The 21577-nt window shown below is 39.2% G+C and overlaps 1 protein-coding gene and 1 long non-coding RNA gene across 3 annotated transcripts in view; one reads left to right on the top strand and one right to left on the bottom strand.

Moving 5' to 3' along the window:
- The window catches only part of ST6GAL2 (ST6 beta-galactoside alpha-2,6-sialyltransferase 2), a 170175-nt gene that overhangs the window by 143075 nt on the left and 5523 nt on the right, over positions 1-21577 (bottom strand). For both annotated transcript variants that reach the window (XM_064407966.1, XM_064407969.1), the window contains exon 2: positions 14893-14948. The gene's annotated coding sequence lies outside the window, so the exon portion shown is untranslated. The remainder of the gene's footprint in view (positions 1-14892; positions 14949-21577) is intronic.
- Positions 10391-20150, top strand: LOC135293598 (uncharacterized). The gene is made up of 3 exons (XR_010355686.1): positions 10391-10522; positions 12524-12584; positions 19943-20150. It is a non-coding gene; the product is annotated as an uncharacterized LOC135293598 (long non-coding RNA).

Genomic DNA, 21577 nt, shown 5'->3' with positions numbered 1-21577 from the left:
TTTTGCATCCTTTCCTGGAAGTACTGTTCTCCTCTGATTTTACTGGGCTCTGGGAGTATACAACTTGCTTATAGCCGAAGCAACCAAAACTAACACATGCTTCCTCCCCAAGAGCAGTCGCAATGGCATCTCAAGGATGGACTTCCATCACCTATGGAAATACAATTTATTCTACTGAACTCAGTTAGGGGTCCTTTTAAAGGCATGAAAACACAACACAGTCATTATGGGTCAGTATGTTTGCCAGGAACATTTCTCAGTGAAAATTCTTTTAATACAATTATGTCCTGGCTGAATGTCCTCCTTCAACTCTGGCCAGCAAAAATCCTATCAGACAAGAGCTCTCCACAAGTTAAAACCTGCAGTAGGACCTTGGGTGATATTCTAAGGAGAGGTCAATAGCTTTCAGTTGAAAAGCTTGAGTTTAGACAATAATTGGCAATCTCTCCTCTGGGTAAGGGAGAGGAAATAAAAACTAAAAATAAAACAAAAAGCCCCAAACAAACAAAGAGAGGCAGAGAGAATGATCTGTGAAATATTTAAATTTCCACTTTGTAAGATTCAGCTATTTTTTTCTTGGGCATGAATGCACTTAGCAGAGGTACACTCCCTGGCAGGCCCCTCATTCAGTAATTGTATTTTTCCCTACATTTTATGAGTACATTTTTTTCCAGAGTAGGTCAGAACCCAATAAAGAATGCAGAAAAGTTGTCTGTTAGAAATTGAATCATTTGTGCATGATAGAATTACTTTGCCAATGCCTTATTAGTGATCTAGTGGTGCTAGTTAAGGCTACCAAGGCCATGTTCAGTTGAAACTGGAAATGAGGGTTTGATAGGGCTTAAACCTTCAGTTCAAATGTTCTGTCAATATTGAGAACAATTATATTAAGTCAAAAGATAACTCTTCACTTTGACCCTGCCATTCTCTAGGAAATGCCAATTTACATGGCTCTACTGTCATCTGTCTGCACAAGCTAATTTCTTGCATGCCAAAAACCCCTGGAAACTTGTGTTAGAGTGCTGCCAAAGGTCTGACTTCATCTCTACAAGCAAGTAAACCTCTGTATGGTGATGTATTCCCTTACCTGGCTGAATGAAGTATAAGGCAGTAATTGCAAGTTAAGCTATGAATTTTGAAAAACTTTTGAAATTCTGAAGAGAAAAAGGATGACTTAAGAAAGAAAATGCAGGTTTATGTCTGAAATTTCCCAGTTTATGAGGATAGAAATCAAATCCTTTATTATTTTAATTCCTTGGGGTGTGTTATTTTCTTATCTTTCAGATCTCCCTCCTTTAGGTTTTCTATTGTACTTACAAGCATACAAAACCCATTGTTATTATATAGGATTATGGTTAACACTGGGATCTATTGATTCTATGACACATTATTGGTGAACCTATTTAGACACACCATGATTTTCACATTGTTCTGTAGAATTCATACAGAATCTCTCCTGCAATGGTCCTGTAAAAAATTGTTGGCATTATGGATCAGTCATCTTCACATGCTACCACAAGCCAAATTTTTCCAACATGCAGAGTACCCAAGATCCAGAAAAGTCCATAGGTGCTGCAAGACCTCACCAGCTTTGCAAACCATCAGTGTATTGAAAAGTACTAAATACAAAATAAACACCTACGTACTTGAAAACTAAAATCTGAGTTTCAGCCTCCGATGGCATGAAATAACATGACACAAGTAAAGAGGGATTGTCACCATTTACTTCCAACTCTTTGCACTCCAGTATTAGGGGCATTCAATGAAGTCAATGGGAAAAGAGATAAAAAGTAAGTAAAAGTTCTTTAAATAGAGGTGGTTAATCTGGGATTTGACTTGAAAGAATTTTTTTCAGATTCCAAAAGTTTGCATGGTTTCAAGGGGAAAATATACTGGGAGCAGAAATTCATTGAGGAATATGGTCAAAGAGAAAGTGTGACTCACTCCAAAGTCCTGCAGCTTCAGATGTCTGGGAGTCAGGGGTATGCTTGTGCAAAGCATTGTGTGTGTTGGGCTCTGGACATACTCAGAGGCAGGACGCTGATGTGCAATTAATTTCATCTTCTGTATTTAAAAAATATTTTACAATTATTTTTTGTTAGTTTGCTGCTAATTCTTTCCACTCCCCTGCCTTCAAGTACTTTCACCTTTCTTCTCTTTTCCCTTCAATCATGTCTATGCTTTTTTGTTTCTTTCTTTTTTTTTTTTTTTTGACAGGTGTTTTTTTTTGTTTATTTGTTTTGGTTTTTAATTCTTACATTTACCTTAGAGCTACCAGCATGTGCTACAAATAAATTCATGTTTTAAACTACAGAATAAATCCTGATGGCACTTCTTTCCTGGAAGTGCCCATCTATTAAGGACAAGGAAACCTGTGTAAATCCAAAATAATTTTTTCTTCAGTGAGAGTGATGTGTGGCTAGAGACTAATGTACTCTGCTTTTTCTAAGATACTTCAAAACAAATCTCTTAACTGAAGTTCAAGATGAGTAACAAGCACAAAAGTCTGAATCTGACAATCATACCTTAATTTCTGATCAAGGAAGTCAAGGGTATAAAATTCAGAGACAGCATTTCATTGAGGACAAAAACACTGTGCTCCTCAGTGATGTCTTGAGGATTTGGTCCAAGATTTTACACTGAAACACTGACATACCCTTACTGTTGCACTGCACAACCTGTTGCTATAATTATTCTTTGCTCATATTCAGGACTTGAGATACTTCTTGGAAAACTGCTCTCATGTAACCAAGCTGGCAAGCTTTCCACTTTGAACATAACATGGTCACAATCATGGTGACAATCATAAAATTATATTTCTCGTCTGAGACAGAAAAAAAATCTCATGAAGTCCAGGGGTTCATTTATCCCTTTTTGCAGGAATGAAACATAAAGAAAAATACTTAGTTGCATGGCAGCAATTGGTTTGTGCTGCTATTCACGAAATGCAGCAAAACTGGATGTTTTCTTTAGTTCTAAACATGCTATTAGGTTACAGTAACTGTGCAGTCAAAATAATATGGAGCATTGTCATTGTAAAAGTTTTTGTTTGCTCTTGCTTACCATATACAGAAAGTTCACACAATCTCTGGAGTTCTGTTCCAAGAGCATTTTGTAGTACATTAATAATATACAGTCTTCTTGACAGTGTTGTTGGTGGTTCCAGAGAGAAATAAAAAATAAACTCAGAAAAAAAATTGTGTTTAAAAAAACTATGCTGAGTTGAATAACATTTTTTCATTTACTTTTTCAATTATTAATGTATTCAACTTGAAACATCTCTTTTTCAGTTGTAATAATTTTGAAATCTATGCACTTCTCTTCCTCCTCCCAAAAGGAGTGAAGAGAAAGGGAAATTCAAATTGAAAATCTTGATGGAAAAATTGAATAATTTCACTTGGAAAGTGTCACAACAGAACGTATATTTTTTTCTCTTATTTTCTTTCAGTGGAAAAGAGCATTTCAATGAAAAGGAAATGAATTGATTAAAACTTTCAGAAAAAACAAATCTGAATTTCTGTCTCTCAAAAAATTTTAACTGAAAGATGTCACACTGCTTTACCATATGAAACTTCTCTTCTTGCTTCAAATGCCACACTTTTCTATGCAACACCCAGAATAGCAGGATGGTTCTTTGTTTGTTGCACAGAAATATTGTGTAGAGATTCTTAAAAGATGTTTCCTTTCCTACTCTTGGCCCTAATGGCTTTCCCTATTTTGCTTAAGGATTTCCATTAATTGATCTTGTAGTATCTATTTTGTTGCTTTTTAAAACTCTGCCACACCTATTTTTTAACACTTTTTCTCATTCATTAACAAACACGTCAGCAGCAAAAGGAGGGCCAAGGGCTATCTCCATCCTTTGTTGGATGTGAGGGGAAACATAATGACAAATTCATATGGAATTGCGTGTGGGATATTTAAGTAGCTGTATCAGTAACTATTAGTGGCAATTTACAGTACTGTGCTATTGCATTCCATCACAAAAAAACCCAAACAAACAAACAAAAAAACAAAAAAAACCAAACAAACAAAAAAAACCAACAAAAACACACACACACAAAAAACCAACCAAACAAAAAAACCCAAACAAAAACAAACAAAAAAAACCCCAACCAAATAAAAAGCTGTATCAATATGATACAATTTCAAATTTTCCCTTAAACCTTCCAATTTGCTCTATTTTGCTAATAGTATCAGAAAAAGGGGAGGGCTGAAAAGCAATTCTGGATTCAGGGCAAGACTAGATAGAGGTGTCCGCTTTTGAAAGCATGTAAAGGTGTCTTTTCTGAGTTTGCAAGGCCCGTGCTGTCAGTATTGCAATATTGACCTCTGAAATCTGCAACAAAATCTGTCTAGATGCCTCCTTGGAGTCAGCGGCCTGGTGAAGGAGGAGCTGGTGCTGTAGAGATTTTGGACAACTTGCATTCCTGCAAGAAAGGAATAGACATAAAGCAACCCAGGTCTAAAGTCTTAGTCGATGGAACCTGCAAACAAATTAATGTTGTGACATCCCAGACACATAGGAATGGAGATGAAAGTATTCAAATTAAGCATGGAGCACACCATGGAGTTGTGCTTGCTGCAGAACAGGTGAGGATGGTGTGAACTCATTGCTGGCACACTGGAGAGGGTGCCTTGAGCCTGTGCTGAACAGAAAAAGGAATCTTACAGCTTTCTGTAGCTCAAAAGAACCAAGAGGAACATCTTTTCATATTAAAGACAAGTTTCCCAAACTGTCTCAGATTTGTACTTGCACAATTCAGGCACATATCTTTGTCATACATTTTGAGGGAAATTCTGTTCAGTTTCTCAATCACGACTGCAGATAAAAAAATTCAGATGATGATTATACATACAGGGACCAAGCTCAAATCACTGCATTATTCTCTCTATTTTACAGTGATTACCATGTTTTCTGGTGTCATGTTAGTTTTGTATTTCTAATGTTTAGGCTCTCAAGCAGTAAAATACTATTAGTGCTTATGTTCTTTAAGCCACTGATACAAATTAAAAACTTTAAATGAAGAATTTTTCATATTTGGGAAAGCAGAAAACGATGACAACACTGTATTTGTCATGGCACAGACAATTACTACAGTAGGCTTAATTCAGACTGTTTTCTTCCTTTTTTTTGAGAAAGAAGAGAGGATACTAATGCTTGCAAAAATATACTTTTATTATTTTCAATTTATGTATTACTGATAGTGGTAAAGAAAACCTTACAGACTTTAAGTATCTACCTCTAAGAGAACAATGTTCCTACGGTTTATGAGTAAAAAATACTCTTGTCTCATTTTCTCGTTGAAGTTTTCTACATTTTCTAATAAATTATTCATTGTTTTGCATTATGATTCTTGAGCTTGCTCTGAGATCTATTAAATCCCCATATATGTAATTTTTGTGAGCACTGTTTGTAAAGATCATGTAGAGTCTAAGTGCATTAGTGACAGAGGTCACGAAATATTGAAAGATTTAACCACATATGGGAGAGAAATAAGTATTTTTCCCAAAGATCTAAGAGGTGGCCTGTTCACATATAGCACAAAGCCCAGTGCAATATTGACACATGATATCCTGCTATTTGGAATTAATCCATAAAATAACACCAGCTCCTGTATCAGAGGAGCTACCTCTTATTAGGTACTACAACCCCTGCAGAATCTCAGGGTGATCCAGGGAGATGTTTTATCATTACAGTAGTCATAGGAAGAGTGGAAGGAAATTAAAGTGAAAAGTGAAATATTCTTAAATCCACAAAAGGGTTTTTTTTTTTTAGTTAAAGTTAATTGACTAGTAAAATCTCCTTTAGTGCTTCTTTTTTCCTTCAGTCAAGTTCACAGCAGAATATCAATGAGGTTTGCTGAAATGGAAACTTTTCACTGTGCATAATTAGAGTAAATGAAACGTGCATCCATTCTCAATGTGCTTCTTTTATTTCTGTAAAATTTAATTTCTTTAAGAATCAAGGCAGGAAATAAATGGGGTGAATGTCGACTTACATGAGAAGGGTTTCAAAATTTCAACGCCAGCTCAAGAACAATGATTTGGATCAGAAATCTTCTTCTGTGACAGTGACAAACACTACTTCTCAGCCCAGTTTGTATGCCTCAGTTTTGCCTGTGAAAAGGGGAAGTGCTAACAAAAATTAGGCATAGAGAAGCAGAGAGATTTCCCCTCAGTATGCCACTAGAGTAGCCTGATCTCAAACCTACTGACTGCTCTGATGCCTTGGGTTTTCTAAGTGTCGAGTGCTATTAGTACGGATAGAGCCAAACTGTGTGCTGTTGTGACTTTCCTGAGAGGAGATCCCATGAGGCATTAGGCTGAGCCTGTCAGAGCCACCTGGTTTGTAATCTGTGTCAGATCAGAAAGAGCTGTACTTGCTCCACATCAGCCTGCAGCAGAGATGGGAATAGTGTTTTGGTGATTCCGACCCCTGGAAGTCAGGAACCAGTCAGGTTAAATCCCAAGGGCTGTAACAAACCATAATTCTTTCCATTTTAGCAGTGGCCCCACCAATGCTGCACTGCACCATGACAGGAGGATGGGCCACCGATGCAAACAGAGAACAGAGGCAAGAAATGAAATTATCCTCATTTGCAGGTGGGGATATGGGGTGAACTTTGAGGACACACAGGAAGACTGAGCAGAAGCTAAGACTGTGTTGTGAACATCACATCCTTGGAGGTATTCTCTCAAGCAGGAGTGGTCTGATGACTCCACTTGCCAGCTGAGCCTTTACCACCCACTGCCATGCCAGTGCTCCTCTCTCACCCCAGCTGCTGAGTGACACTGGCTGAAGCCACCACCATGGTGTTCACTGCCAGCAGGTTTTTCTGTGCTCCTGTGACAAGCTGGGAATGTATGGGTGGTTAAAAGTATGAGAGTACAGAGGACATGTGGCAGCCTCCACTGACCATTGTCCCTCAGATGAAGTGCTGTGGGTTAGCCACACTCCTGGGAGCACACCTCTTGTCTCAAACCAACTTTTCCTGGCTTGAATACCCATGAGGTTCAGCAGTAGGGGTAAAGTGCATGTGGGGAGCAGAAGTGACTAAATGAAAAATACATTTCTGGTTGATTAAACCACCCCTGTGGGACTTTTCAGTGTCATTGAACAAACCATGAAAACCTTTTGGATGTGCTCAGTCACATGGTACTCCTGATGCACTTTCATGGGTGCTATCAGGATTACCAGAGAAGCCAGAATAACAGTGATCTGGAAAGCTTTACCTTGTCAGATTCATTACACTGAACTTCCAACCATGAAATGTAAAAAAGACAGAAGGCAATGCATATTTTACTTGGTGGGGCCAGTTTTACTCATTTTATTATCACTGGGTTTGTAAATGTCAGAAGCTGAGACACAAAACAACAGAGGATATTAAAATGGCTGTGCACACTCAGTAGTTCTCTGCATTGAAATGCCTCCTGCTATAAAACTTGAATTCTACAAAGCCCGAAGCAACACTCTGCTGCTATTATTCACTTATTGCTCTGTAGTTAATAATAATTGCTAAGCAGTCTCTCAGCACATCCAGGGCACTGTCACACCCGACACTCTGTGAGCAGGCTGCCTGAGACAGAGGCTGTCCTGAGGAGCTGCCAGCTGAGCAGATCTTGCTGTCCCGGGCAGGGCGCAGCGCTGGATGGCTGCCCGCCGGAGCAGACAGAGCGCAGGGGCGGCGGCTGGACGCCAGCCTGCAGCTGCCAAATTGTCTGCTGGGCAGATCATCCTGACTTTGGGAGGTTTCTCAGATCAGCGGAATTAATTACTTACTGGACATGTCCATATCTCTCCTTTTAAGTAGTTTAAGGGAGACTGTCTTTGTGAGGCTGCAGGCAGCTGGGATGAGTCTCAAAGCGACACGTTCACTATCACACAGGAAACCTGTCAAGGGCTGACTGGGGGGGGGGGATTTTGTCTGGGCTTCTCACCTGTTCCACAAAATCACCTTTCTTCTGCAGTTCATGAGAGGCTAGTGTTTGACTTAAATCAGACACAAATTTTCATAACTGACTTTAGGAGGAAGAGAGTTGGATCACAGTATCCTTCATTCTGACCCCCAGCTCCTCCAGTTCTTTGTAAAAAGAACTAACTTATTTTCTAGAAACACCATACTCTTTTTTCATCCTCTGAAAACTGCTACTCTTGCACTTGAATTTTTGTGTCCTATGAATAAGGGTATTAATTGATGAGATACACATAGCAGTAAGAACTGGAAAATGAAACATATTGCTATTAATTTGGGTCCACATAACTTGGTCTATCACAGAAAAAAACAAATTTACTATTTTTAGAAAACAGTCATTCCTTCATTTCATTTGCAAAGAATTTCTAATCTGAATTTCAGAGAAAAAGCAATCTGTTACTTTCAGACATTCATGTGATGAGGTGATCTATCAGGTGCATGACAAACAAGAGTGTTTTCTGTACAGCATACTCAAATTTCTCCAGTACTATTTCATTTCTCTCCCCAAAACACAAAGAGTGGTAGCTATGCCTGAAACATAGACTGATCCTGGACCTGACTTAGCTGTGCTTGAGGAGAAACTATGTTCATGTCTTTGTGTGTTTGTGATTTTTATGATTCCTCTCTCAGACTTTTTATCCTGCTGACCCTGAGCAAATTTGTCACGGCAAGATGGACATCTGGTTTTACAGGCCTAGGCAAAGTAAGCAATACGAGACTAGGAACAGAGAAGCAGGACACTGGATTATAAATGGCAAAATCCCAGAAGCTAAACTCAAGGAGGGATAGAAATTGAAACACTAACACAATATGAAAAGAGGAATGCCATTTAAATAAACTATATAAAGGGGCAGTCTGCTATGATAAATGGGAAACTTTTCTAGATCTCTTTTTCACTTTGTCTTTAAAGGTTTTTTTTTTTCTCTGAATACAAGGAAATTGCATGCTTTCTTGAATAGGATTCCTTGATATAATGCTATTCCAGTTACATCCTTGAAAGTAAAGTTTGTACTAAAGGATAAGCAAATTACAGTGTAGAAACTGAAGAAATCTGGGCCATGGAGGATGGATATAGGAGCTATTTCCTCCAGTGTAATAATATTTTTTGTCCAAGGCATGTTTCAAAGCTTGTGTCCACAGCAAGATAACAATGCTGCAAATTTAGTAGGTCTGATATCTAATCTCCAGCTGAAGTGACAACCGTAAACAACACAAAAAAATTATCCCTGACAGCAGGCTGACACTACTGGCACATCAGTCAGCTCTGATATGCTGATCACAGGGCCCACTGATCAGTTTCAATATCCTGCCAGGAGCTGATGCATTTGTACTAAACCATTCAAATATGTTCCTTTCTCTCTGCACAAGCTGGATGCTGTTAGGCAGCAGCTTCTCTTCCCCAGTCCCCCTCCTCCTCAAGAAATATCTGGCATGCAGAGGTGCATAAGGCCTGGTCTGGTTGTCACTTCTTATATCCTGGTGCTAGGACCATCATGAGAGGAACTCATCTGGAAGAAATTACTCTTCAGGGACTGCTGTGTTAGGCATTGTTTTGAATTGCTAAGGTAAAAATACTTGGATAATGCAGTTCTTGTTGTCTCTCTGAGCTGTGTGTATCTTATTTCAGGTACTATGAGCAGTGCTGGCAAAGTAAGCACCAAGTGCAGCATCTGCTTGGCTCTCTGGAGAGGTGGAGCGTGAACAGGCTCCCTCTCTATGAAAAAGCCTTAGGAAGCTTGGGGTTACCTGAGCTAAGACTCCTCCTGGAATTGCCTTGGGGCAAGTGCTGCTCATGGTGGGATTGCTTGGTAGCTGTCTATACAGAGTGCATATCAGTCAAGAAAGTTTCCTGCCCTGACAGCAGATACTAGAGTAAGTATGTAATATAAATTGTGCAAATTACAGATTTGGAATAAGAGTTTTAAAGGGCATTGAGAAACTTCAGTATAGTCAAGCCAATGTGTTTCAGATTAGTTTTAATAAGCAGAGAAGATATAAGGAAGAGACATTTTTCAAAAAATCTTTTGAGGATTAAGGAGTGAATCATAGAGTCATTTAGGTTAAAAAATACTTAGATTTGTTTAAAAAAAAATTGAATTACAAGGAGAACCAAACCTAGTAACTTGGAAATCATACAACATTGACAAGCACCACATAAAACTATATAATACACTCTCATAAAAGGTAATTTGCTCTTCTGTATATTGTACAGGAGTCAAGCATTACGACTTTGAGCTGGATCATCTCTACAGCACAGCACCAGGGGAAAATAAATTATGACTTTTTGGGCTCCTTTTATATCCCAGTTTATTCTTTTCCTCACTCCCTCAATTATCTCCACCTTATATTTTTACTTGCACCTCAGTTCTCACCCATCTTTCATGCTTCAAGACTTCAAATAATCTCTTTTGGGAGGAGAGCTCCTTGATAGGCTGACTACATTGCAGATTTTCAACAGACAGATTTCATGCACCATCCTCTAACATACCTAATCCTAGTTTCTAGCAGAAACAGGATGCTGTGTCCAAGGCAGTGGCACAGATCAGGTATGACAATGTTTATGTTGGTTGTGCCTTCTTGTTGCTTTACTGTCCATTTCCTTGAATTCCTGTCTCCTCTTCTCCTGTTCACTCTTCTCTAAATTGTCTCCTTTTTCAACCTTTCCCAGTTCAGTTTAATTTCTCACTTCTACTTTCTTTTCCTCTACTCCATCTTTCAAATACACACAATGCCTATATTTTTGCTCCTATGACCAATAGCTTAATGATGATTAACTTGCATTTAATTTTACGTTTTGGGTGTAATTTTCATCATGCTGTTGAGAGAAGTGAATGCACTGAGTCTCATAATCTCTGTCCATGAGCAGAACATTTCAGGAATCAATGCTTGTCCCACGCATGCATTTCTGCACACATCCATTTCCTGACAGAACCCATGTTTATCAGCTTTCAGGGCACCCTGAAATTTGTCTGATTGGAGTGTATCATTCTTTGCAGGAAAATTTATTAGCATGTTTACTTTCACTTTCTGGGCATCAAATGTTTACTAACAGCATTGTGGTATTTTGGATCACCAACATTTTTTGCACATCTACTATACCAGTTACTGACAAACAACTGAGTTCCCCTAATGATAATTATTCTGGGACACAAACACATTGTTTTCTAAACTATATTTTCTCAGCCTTTATCGGTGTCTGGGAAGTTGAAAATCACATTGCTTTTAACAAATGAAGGACACAATGTCTTTTGTGTTTTGATGAATATGAAGGATTCACAAGTTCTTATGCCTTCTGCTGTCCAAACTACAATGGATCTCAACCTGAGGATCCAGATTGTGGAAGGAAAATAACACATGACTGGAAGGAAAAGAGCACAAAAATAGCATCAGAAGAAAGCTTTTCAGTTTGCATTTTCTTAGGCTGTGTATGTCTCCAGTAAACTGAAGTGGCACAGTGGCAGGCAGCTCAGGCTCTCCCTGGCCAGCCAAACAGGAATTAATAGGAACTTCTTTGTTGAGTGAGGATATTGGGAAAATCATGTGTCCATATAGGAACAGCAGAACCAAGGGAAAGGCCGCCATAGGCCCTGGATTAATTCATGTCAGGTAGGTGACATATGAACCAGTGTCTGAAGAAATGGAGTTGAACATGCTTTACTGGGACACCACAGCTGGGAGCAATGGGAATGTCTGGGAAATACTATCTACCAACATATGCCAGTGCAGCACTGGCATACAGGGCCACAAGCCAAGACAGATCCCAGCAAGGATCCAAATGGTGCTCAAAAAATGCTGGACCATTCAGGGGAGAAGTCTGCATGTTACATAAATAAAAACGAGGTGGTTTTCTGTGCTCTACAAGCAGTCAAATGAGGGTTACTCCTGAAAAAACAAACAAACAAACAAACAAACAAACAAACAAAAGGATATTCTGCATTTTTCCATGGGCAGTCTAGGAAGATCAGGAAAACTCATATACCAATGTAGGCATCTATATAACTACCAGCAGTTTTAACACAGCCTATGCCTTACTGGGTGCCATTTGGGGAAGATTGGGCACAACTCTCCAGCCACTGGCTGCCTACTTAACTTACTTAAATCAGAAAATATTGTCATGCACCAGTGCCCTTTGGGGGAAGCCAGCACTACTCTGCTGCTTGTTGCACATTGCACCAGGCTATTTGCCATTTTTTTCATAGAACTTGGTCTATCTTGTGGCATTTCTTTCCAGTATAAAGGATTATTTTCTTTTTGCCAAATCAGTATCTGTGATCTGCCTTATGCTAGCTTGTTTAATAGATTTCTTTTTGAAACAAACAGAGAAAAAAAGTATGTGTAGGTATAGCACAACAGAATGCATCAATTAATTTAGGAGTGGGACTTTACAGAAGACAGCAGGTGTCTCTATTCTAGTATATGTCTCTGTTCTAGTATATGTTCTCTGTTCTAGTATATGTCTAAATGGAAGAAGCTCCAGATGGCTGATGACTAGATTTGGTTGCTAAAAAGTGTCTATCCTTTAACATTTGCAAATTCATCATTTGCAGGCAGAGTTATACTCCTAAAGACCTATGATCGGCTTATTTGTGACAACATGGTAAACAAGAGGTACATAGAACTCATATGTGGTTGTGCTATCAATTATTTCGTGGTGTTCTTTGGATATTTCTAAGCTTACAAAGCATGAAGACTGCAGAGCAAGAATTTTTTGGCTGAAACTTTTCAGTAAACCTATTACAGTAACATACCCAGCAGTTTGTATTGTATTCTTTAAGACCTTTGTATCTTAACATGTAAGAATGCCCTCTGGATAGAAAAAAAAGCCACTTATGAGCACTTACTAAAGTGCTTTTACTTACTAAAAGCATTTTTGCTCTTTATATCTCTTACATATTCATATTATAACTAAAAAATGCAATCCTGAAGTGTGGTACCTTTTTTCTGTATTTTGCACAGAAATTCTCTCACAGTTCAAGTTTGAGAAAGACATTCCAGACAATGACTGAAAGAGAATAGTATAAAAGTGCACACTGATCTCAATTTTCAGAACTGATCAGCATTTTAAGTTTGGACTACCAATTTATGTGGTGTTTCCAGTTTACTAGAAGTTAAAATTTATTAGCACTTCTTGAAAAGTATCATGTTAATCAAGGTTAATTAACTAATCTGATTCCTTGATTCCTAGACAGCTTACCATTTCAGAGGTACTTTAAATAAAACTAGTTTAGGAAACATTTTCTGACAGCAGATCAGGTAAAACTATTACTTGCAGTGGGAAAAGATAATTTTTTCTTTCATGCTTTTTCATATGTAAATTCTCGTATGTTTTCAGTAAATAACTAGTCCATATTACCCCAGTGGATATTTATTTTCCTTTCTTGCACTTTTCACTTCAAGACTTCATTATATTCATCCTCATAAATATTCTGTGTGCTACCACCCTGCCTGCTACTCCAGCACAGTACAGAGCAATAATGTATGGACTACAATCAAGAAACCTAACCTGTCACACCAATTAGAAATAGTTCCAACAGGACTGGTAGTCTAAAAAATCCAGAATCACACTTGCTTCTGAGTACATATTTTATGTTTTAGAGATATGTATGTAGTTTTAAAGAAAAAGACTCTTGAACATTATTCTTACTTAAGGGTGAGATTCAGAGACACCAAAAAAATGTAGTAAGTCAAGCTAAATGAATTTTCATTTTATTCCACAAGAGGTGGAGAGGAAAGCAAATCTTCATTGTCTGTGAGAGTGCTTCAACTCTGATGATGGCAAGTGAGTTCTACCCTAAACTCAGGCCCGGTAGCCCCGTCAACAGCATTTTCTGGCAAGCAGCCCACATTCATTTGGGGAGGGGATCATCTCAGGTGAAGTTAGCTGGGAGGACATGGGGCTGCATAGGTTAAGGTATCACCTCTCAGTTATCTACACACACTGAGATGCTGAGCTGAACTCTGCTTTATCTTTTGCTCAGGTCTTCAACCCCAGAAAAAGGCTCTGAGTGAATAAAAGTAGGTAACAGAACTGCACAAACAGTCTGTGTGCCAGGCTAGAGCTCCTTACGTGACAACATAAATTCTAGTCTGCAGCCCACGACACCTCCAAGAACACAGACCATGGTTTCTGCCAAAGCCCTCCTAGCCATGCTGGCACCAGTGCTTTGTGCTGTTTAAGCCAGATGCTTCTTATTTAAGAAAGTTATTGGAAACATATAACATAACTAAGAAACTGATGGTATCTGTGCTCATATGTAGCCAAGCTGTACAGAACTCAAGGCTGGCTTGCTTTAGGAGTGGGCTGAAATTCCTGATTTTCTAAACGAGATAGTAAGTGAAGCTGGAGGACTAGAGCTAACCTAGGAGAGGAGATGTGGCTGTGAGGTTGTTCATCAAGTGAAACCTTGACACTAGAGGTGTGACACTAGAGTGAAAGTTTCCTGCTGGGAAGGAGGAAGCAGAACTAACAGGCAGAAGGAAGGAGGATACATATGGATAAGAAATTATTTTTAATCCTGAAGTATTTATGCATTTCTATTTTTCCTTTGTATATTATCCTATCTGCTCTTGCTCAATGGTTCAGATGCCACTAAAAATATGTAGATCTATGCAAATCTGCAGACACCTGGCTTGTGTTCTGGTGATATTGCCAGTAATACAGAAAGCTTGGCTAGAAAAGTTAAAAACAAATAACAATAGATCTGTGTACCCACAATCCCTACATTTCTGCTTTCTTTTCCTCTCTCTTGTTTGTGAAAGGCTGCCTGCCTTGCCTGTCTTTCTTCAGATCATTTCCATTTCTAGTAAGGAGCTGTCTAGTGTGAGAATCCTACCTCTGCTTTTACATATCCTTTGCTGTCCACAATATTCAATAGTGTTGATATGGTTTTGGCAAGATATAGTTTTTGTTCTATACCTTTTCAATCCTGTTTTCTCCAGACTGTCCTTTTTTCCCTTGAGAAGCCTTCCAGCCTAAAAAAAAAAAATAAGTAGTCCTTTAAAAATCCAAAACACAAACAAAACAACACAACCTTGAGAATTAGATTTTGAGAAAGTAAAAAATATGTGCAGTGTGATAACTAAGCATGGGCAGCTATGCTGTGTGGCAGAGATTGCAAGCTGGGTGTTTTTCTTATGCTCATACTGATTGTAGTTATCTTTCCAGTTTCTCACGGCTCATAAATTATACACCCCTGCAAACCCTGCCAGCTGGAATTTAGAATTTTGTCCTTTTACCACTGGGAGAAATTGAGCAATTAATGAAGCAGTGACAACTGGTGCATCCTCCCTTCCTGGGGAGACAGGGACAAAACACATCCAATGTGGATGCAATATTCAGTTACTAATACTTCCATGTGAAATTCCTTAGGCCTAAATCTGAAAGAAGAGCAAGCTGTTTTAATATTCTATTTCAAAATGTTTTTACCAAAAGAAAGCAGGAAAAATAGGATGATGAGGAAGCCATCCTGCTGTCCTGTTCCCCTGGGTGACAAACATAACCAGAGCTTTTGCTGTTCTCTGTTTTTTGTTACAGCCACGCTCCAGAGACACATGCTCCGTGCTGCTGTAAATACACTGCTTCGAATGTCAGACCTGATTTACTCTGGTTTTTGGAAAGAGAGCAAAGAAAGTCAGTTCTTGAGCCTAATAATGACAATAAACAGCAGTTGTTTGAAAATAACCCAGACAAGGGACTAAATAAAGAGGGTGCTCCTTCTGCAGTTAACTATTATCCATACTATTCCTACTAGCTGTTACTCATAGTGTAAGCACTTCCATAGGCATTAACAGTGTCACAGCTTGTCAAAAAGTAGTCTTATGAGCCAAGCCTTGAAGAACAAAACACTTGTGTGTCCTAAATTTCCGCTGTAGCGACGATAATTGTTGTGGTTTAATCCCAGCTGGCAGCCAAGCACCACATTACTGCCTCTTACACAGCCTCCTCCCTGCCCCCAGAGGGGAGAGAACTGGAACAGAAAGGTAAACCCCATGGGATGAGATAAAAATAACTTAATAATTGAAACAAAATAAAATTATAATTATAAACATGTTAATAATATTAATAATTGTAATTATAAGGACAGGGAGAAAGACTAACAGGACCCAGAAGACAAAAGTGATGCACAGTACGATTGCTCACCATCCACTGACTAATACCCATCCCATCCCTGAGCAGAGATTGGCTCCTTCTGGGTAATTCCCCAGTTTGGGTACTGGACATGATGCTTTAATTATATGAAATACTCCTTTGGCCAGTTTGGCTCAGCAGTACAAACTATGCTCTCTCCTGGCTTTTTGTGCAGCTCCTCATTGACAGAGCATGAGATGCTGAAAAATCCTCGACTGAGGATAAGCACTACTTCACAACTGTCAGAACACCAGTGTGTTATCAGCATTATCCTCAAACTGAATCCAAAACACAGCACTGTACCAGCTACTACAGATTAAAGTAACTCTGTCCCAGCCAAATTCAGGGCAGTAAGAAATGTGACTGTCCTGAAACACAAATGGTAAAACAGAACATGACCTACTAACTTGGATGTCACATTTTCAAGCAGAGTTCTTTTTGAATGCATTTGTGTAGCATAACACAGAGCTTTGTGAGGTTGTCCAGGCTAGTGTGGATCCTGGAAGCAGCATGGTGCTGTTCAGAAAGTCTCCATCAAGGTGAACATACCCTCCTAATACAGCTATGTTTCTTTCAGCAACTCAATATTGCACCTTATTCCTAAACCTAGAAAGCCATATTTAGCATTTAGTACTTTTACTTATATAGACCCATATAGATGTGTCTCAGAAGCCTGTGTTTGGATTCCTGTTTTTGAAAACCTTGCCTGCAAGGTTTTGCACTAAAAATTGAATACTAGTCAAACTATCCTATCTAAGTATGTTAAAATAGACTTACTCCTGTAAATATGCAAGGCATCATGCAACTCAGTGTTTTCAAACAGTTTACATCCTATATGAAAGGGGGGGCGTACTCTACAAAAACACGAGGCAACTGCAATAAATTAAAGTGAAAGTGAAATGTTGTCTAAATTCTTATGCATGGAGCTGCTTCACACTTCTGCTTGCTGCATCTCATTCTTCTGTGATTATTCAAAGCTTGTACCTTCCTAGGAATGAAAACATCAGCTCCAAAACTGAAAATTTCATGGAAACAATCTTAATGGTGACATCTTCTGAGTGCCCTCATGCCACTAGCAGCATAATTTTTTTTCACACGGTGTGTACATAATTTTCTGCAATGTCTAAACAATGCAGCACAGTCGACAATCTTGTTCCTGTTAATTGACAGATCTTCACTTTCATAACTCTTCTCAATTAAAAATCACAGCTGATGCTGTCAGGTTAAGAATCTCACAGCATGATTTTGGGGCCAAATCAAATACAAATTACACTGTGTTCACATTAGTAACTCCTTATTTTGTTTGTTTGTTTGCTCTGGATCTGTGAAATAAGAGCTTTGAATTTGTTCTGATGTGTTAGTGTTTATTGCATGTACAGGGCCACCAATTTCTGAACCCCTTGGCCTGAGAATCTGTGCTGTGAGTAAAGTCCCGCTTCTTGCTTCTGGCCCTGCCTTGCTGCTGCCTGGACTCTAGGCACTGCATACAAAAATATCACCAGGGATGCCACAAGAAAAATACTTTCCGCTTGGCAGGACTTTCTTTGTCAAACAACAGTAGCACTAACTTCACCATACCACTTTTTCATGTCTACAGTTTTCATGCTTTCTACAAAATCTCTATTTCCTTTACTTCAGAGTTACCCCTAGATGCCTGATCCAAAGAGCTACATGTCTTGATTTCTATTGCAGCCTGATGGCTCGGGCCAGGAATGGCAAGGACTTCCATCATCTTTATTTTGCATCCCCCCTGTGCAAACTTCTGCATGTTTCAGCAGGTCTGGTGCTCTCACTGGTATCAAACATCTTTGTTTCTGCATCTCTGGAGGCATGTCTGTCATGTAAGCTAATGCCACAGCTCTCACCTTAGGCTTAAAGCAAGCCCCAGCCTGTGGAAAGCAGTGCCTTGTTTCACCCACAGTGCCAAGGTGGGTGAAGGTGGCAGACCCAGAGAACCATTGCCACTTGCTTTGCCCTGCAGGCTGCTCTTGACTCCATGGAACTCCCAGCTTCTGCTGCTGCAAAAGGGAGTCTGAATATGAGTGGGACCCCACCACCACCCATGGGGAACACATAGCACTTCAGACCCTCCTTAAGGCAATAAGAAAAATGTAAAAACTAAAGCCAAGGCTAAGAGGTGTAATTTGATGTTACCTTCAGCTTTCCTGTGGCTCAGATAGGCATCTCACTGTGTCACAGAACCAAGGTGCTCTGGCCCAAAGCAGCATGTGTCAGCATCATTGCTGTCTGGGCCAGTCATTTCTGTCTGCTCCTCTTCCCCTGTGAAGTCACCGGATCCTCAGTGAGGCACTGCCCCTGGCTCTCGGTGTGGGTGTGCAGTCCCACACACCCAGCCTTCACAGACTCTCTGGCTTCAGTGGCCTCAGGTGCCTGATATGTTTAAAACAGTACCCAGGACTTGGCAAGACATTAGGCTGATGGTTCAACTAAACAAAGCTCATCTCACCTCACTGTGAACCAGTCTGCCAAATGAGCAATTAGAACCAAAAGTACCTCATTATTTTTATTTTGTTTTAATGCTCAAGCTTGTCCCCTTGATCCTTTAAATTATAAAGCAATTGTGGAGCTTTATTGAACAGTACCTACCATGGAGCCTTTAATGATCTCCTTCTAGGCACCCTTCATGATAATCTGTTTAGATTATCCCACACCAAGTTCCATCTTCAAGTAGCAGGTATTCCTAGTTTTCCTATGAGGTCTATCAGGATGTTTCAATGAACCTTTCTGAGCTTCTGCTGCCAGAAGAATTTGTCAAGGGAAAAAATGAGCTTCAAGAAGCTGCCACTCCTATTTTACTGTTCTTTAATTTGAGGCAGGGGGAGAGAAATTATGTTTGTGGCACTTCTCTTTATCTCTGTGGAGCATCTGATTCCCAAGATTGTTTTGGCTAAGGATTTCTTGCTGTTGTTTTCCAAAACAAAAATTAACAAATTAGATTTTGGACCCTTCCCTCTAATAAATTTCACATAAGTATGGCTCAAATGCCTTAGATATGTATGCTCCTGGAGTTTGTAAATACCTTTTTTGAAGAATATTAGGGTTCTTTGGGTTTTTTTGGGTTTGGGATTTGGGCTTTAGTTGTTTTTTTTTTTGTTTCCAGTTTCTCATTTCATTTCATTTCATTTCATTTCATTTCATTTCATTTCATTTCATTTCATTTCATTTCATTTCATTCTTCAAACCTTGTTAGCTGCAGCCTTATTATAGGAGGTTTTTCCTCACCTCTGCTGAGATAGGCAGATCTAATGTTTTCTTGTTGATTGGTTGGCTAGACAGACTGGCCTGCATTGTGTAATGGATAGTGAGTGCCTGGAAATAACCTCCATGCACTAGTTAATGAGTGGAAACATAGGAATTTGAACTACTAGTACTGTTAGTTTTGCAAGCAACAGGGCATTATTAAGTATTCCATACTTAAATGAGTGGTGCTGGCACTGCAGGATGATGAGTTAAAGGCGGTATTGTTTTTCCTCTTAAATGCCCTTAAAAATACTCTCCCTCTTCCTTCCTTTCCCCAACCCCAAGAGCAGAATGCTTGGATTTGCTTGCTAATGGATCTTGTCCATGATCTCAGATGTGTTGATGCGATGATGCTGTAGCTGGAACAGCAGGAGGGGACAAAGCTTGTGAGTGCTGGATACCAATGTGCCACTGGTTCTAAATGGATCCTGCACTAAATACAGAGGGATTGTTTGCTGTGGAAAACAAAGCAAAATAATCATTCTGTCCCTGAAAATAATTTGAAAATATATTCAAAATACATTGAAAATGTATTGCTGTAACCAGTTTTGCTTTCTGTCATATGCTCTTTTTCCAGTTGGACAGCTTTCACCCTTCTTTGTTCATTCTAAGATGAGCCATCTTCTCCAGCCTTCTTCAAACCACCAAGAAGCAACTCAAAGTTTGTCTGAAATCCAGATGGAAGATTACAAAATCTACATATCTTAAATGAGATGGATGAGTAATGCAGCTTACTTGTCTAAATCACTCAGCAATCCAAATTACATGCCACATGGTACTCTTTAAGCTAGTCAAGAACAGTTTCCTTTTTTTTTTTTAATTAATTCAGTCTAAATGCTTTTAATAACTTCAGAGCTGAAAAGAAAGAGCACTGCTGTAAACAGTATTTTGGTTTCATCTGACCTTTGCTGATTATGAGATCAGCTCTTAAGATACATTATCTGGAAATATGATGGTCCTTAATTTTTTCCTCAAACACACCTGGCTAATGGATCTTGTCTATATTGATATTGAGGGATATTGAGCTAGAAAAATATGCTCAGGATATTCAAAGGGGATCTTTGGTGAAAGTAAGGCAGTACATTGTACTGGCATTGCATCTATAGTGCCATGGAAAGCATATTTCAGTGGTACTTCTCAATGAGCATAACAGAACAAATGTTTGCCTGCTTTGCACACCATTCCCATAAAGAAATAAAATCATCATTTTTAAATCTAACATTACATCTACTTACAATTTCTGAAGCTATGTTCTTCAATTTGCTAGCAGGAAAATACTGATCCTATAGGCTACAGCAACATCAATTAATATCTGTGGGGAGTTTAATCAATAAATAAGCTCTCTTCTGTTGAGCATTTTCATCATCAAATGACTATGTATAATGCTGTGAAAGTGGTCAACTATACTGTGTCACTCAAGAGAAAAGGAAATTTGCTGTCTCAAGGCATAGGGACAGGGGAATGACGGGTTATAATTATTTCCCTGGAGCTGGATCGGTGGGTTTGTAGATAACTTTAGACGTAAGAGCTGTTGCCTCCAGGGATCTGATCTCAGAAGCACTCAACAGGGGCATTTGGACTCTCCAACAGGAAGCAACTTGACACCAGACATGCCCCCCAAAAGAGGACTGAAGCAGCAGTTTCAGCAAATGGGACTGCCAGATTTCCTGTACATAGGGAAAAGACATGAGTGTTTTGTAATGTGCCAGAATCTGGGTGCTTGCTCCTATAGTAAGCTCTAGGGAGCTGTTTGAATCTCTAGCAAGAAGGCAACAGCTTGGGAAAAACCTCTTGGGAGTTTGTTCTGTGCTGAGCCTTGGTTTGAATCACCTTATTGACCTCTGATTGAATGCATCTAAAAGACAACAGGAGTTATGAGATGGGGAGATCTGGATTTATCTTGATGTGTTTTATAACAATCCTGTTAGAACTAACTGAAGGAGACCTTTTTGCATCTCACTATTTGAGTTTCCTTTTTAAGACTGTCATCATATATTAGGCTTTTAGTTGAGCTAGAGAGGTGCCCAGTTTTATTCTGTCTTTCTCAGCATAAAAAAATTAATTTCAGTAAAGTTTCTGTGGGTTTTTTTTCAAACTAATATTTTGACTCTTCTCCTTATCCTGTGTTGGGACTATTGTAACTTGTATTCTCCCCTCAGTGGTCCCAGTGGAGAGTGAGAGAGGCAAGGATGTAGAGCAGCTGTTCTGTACA

The sequence above is a fragment of the Passer domesticus genome, chromosome 2, assembly GCF_036417665.1.
Source record: "Passer domesticus isolate bPasDom1 chromosome 2, bPasDom1.hap1, whole genome shotgun sequence".
NCBI lineage: Eukaryota > Metazoa > Chordata > Aves > Passeriformes > Passeridae > Passer > Passer domesticus.
This window is presented reverse-complemented; position numbering and strand designations above follow the sequence as displayed.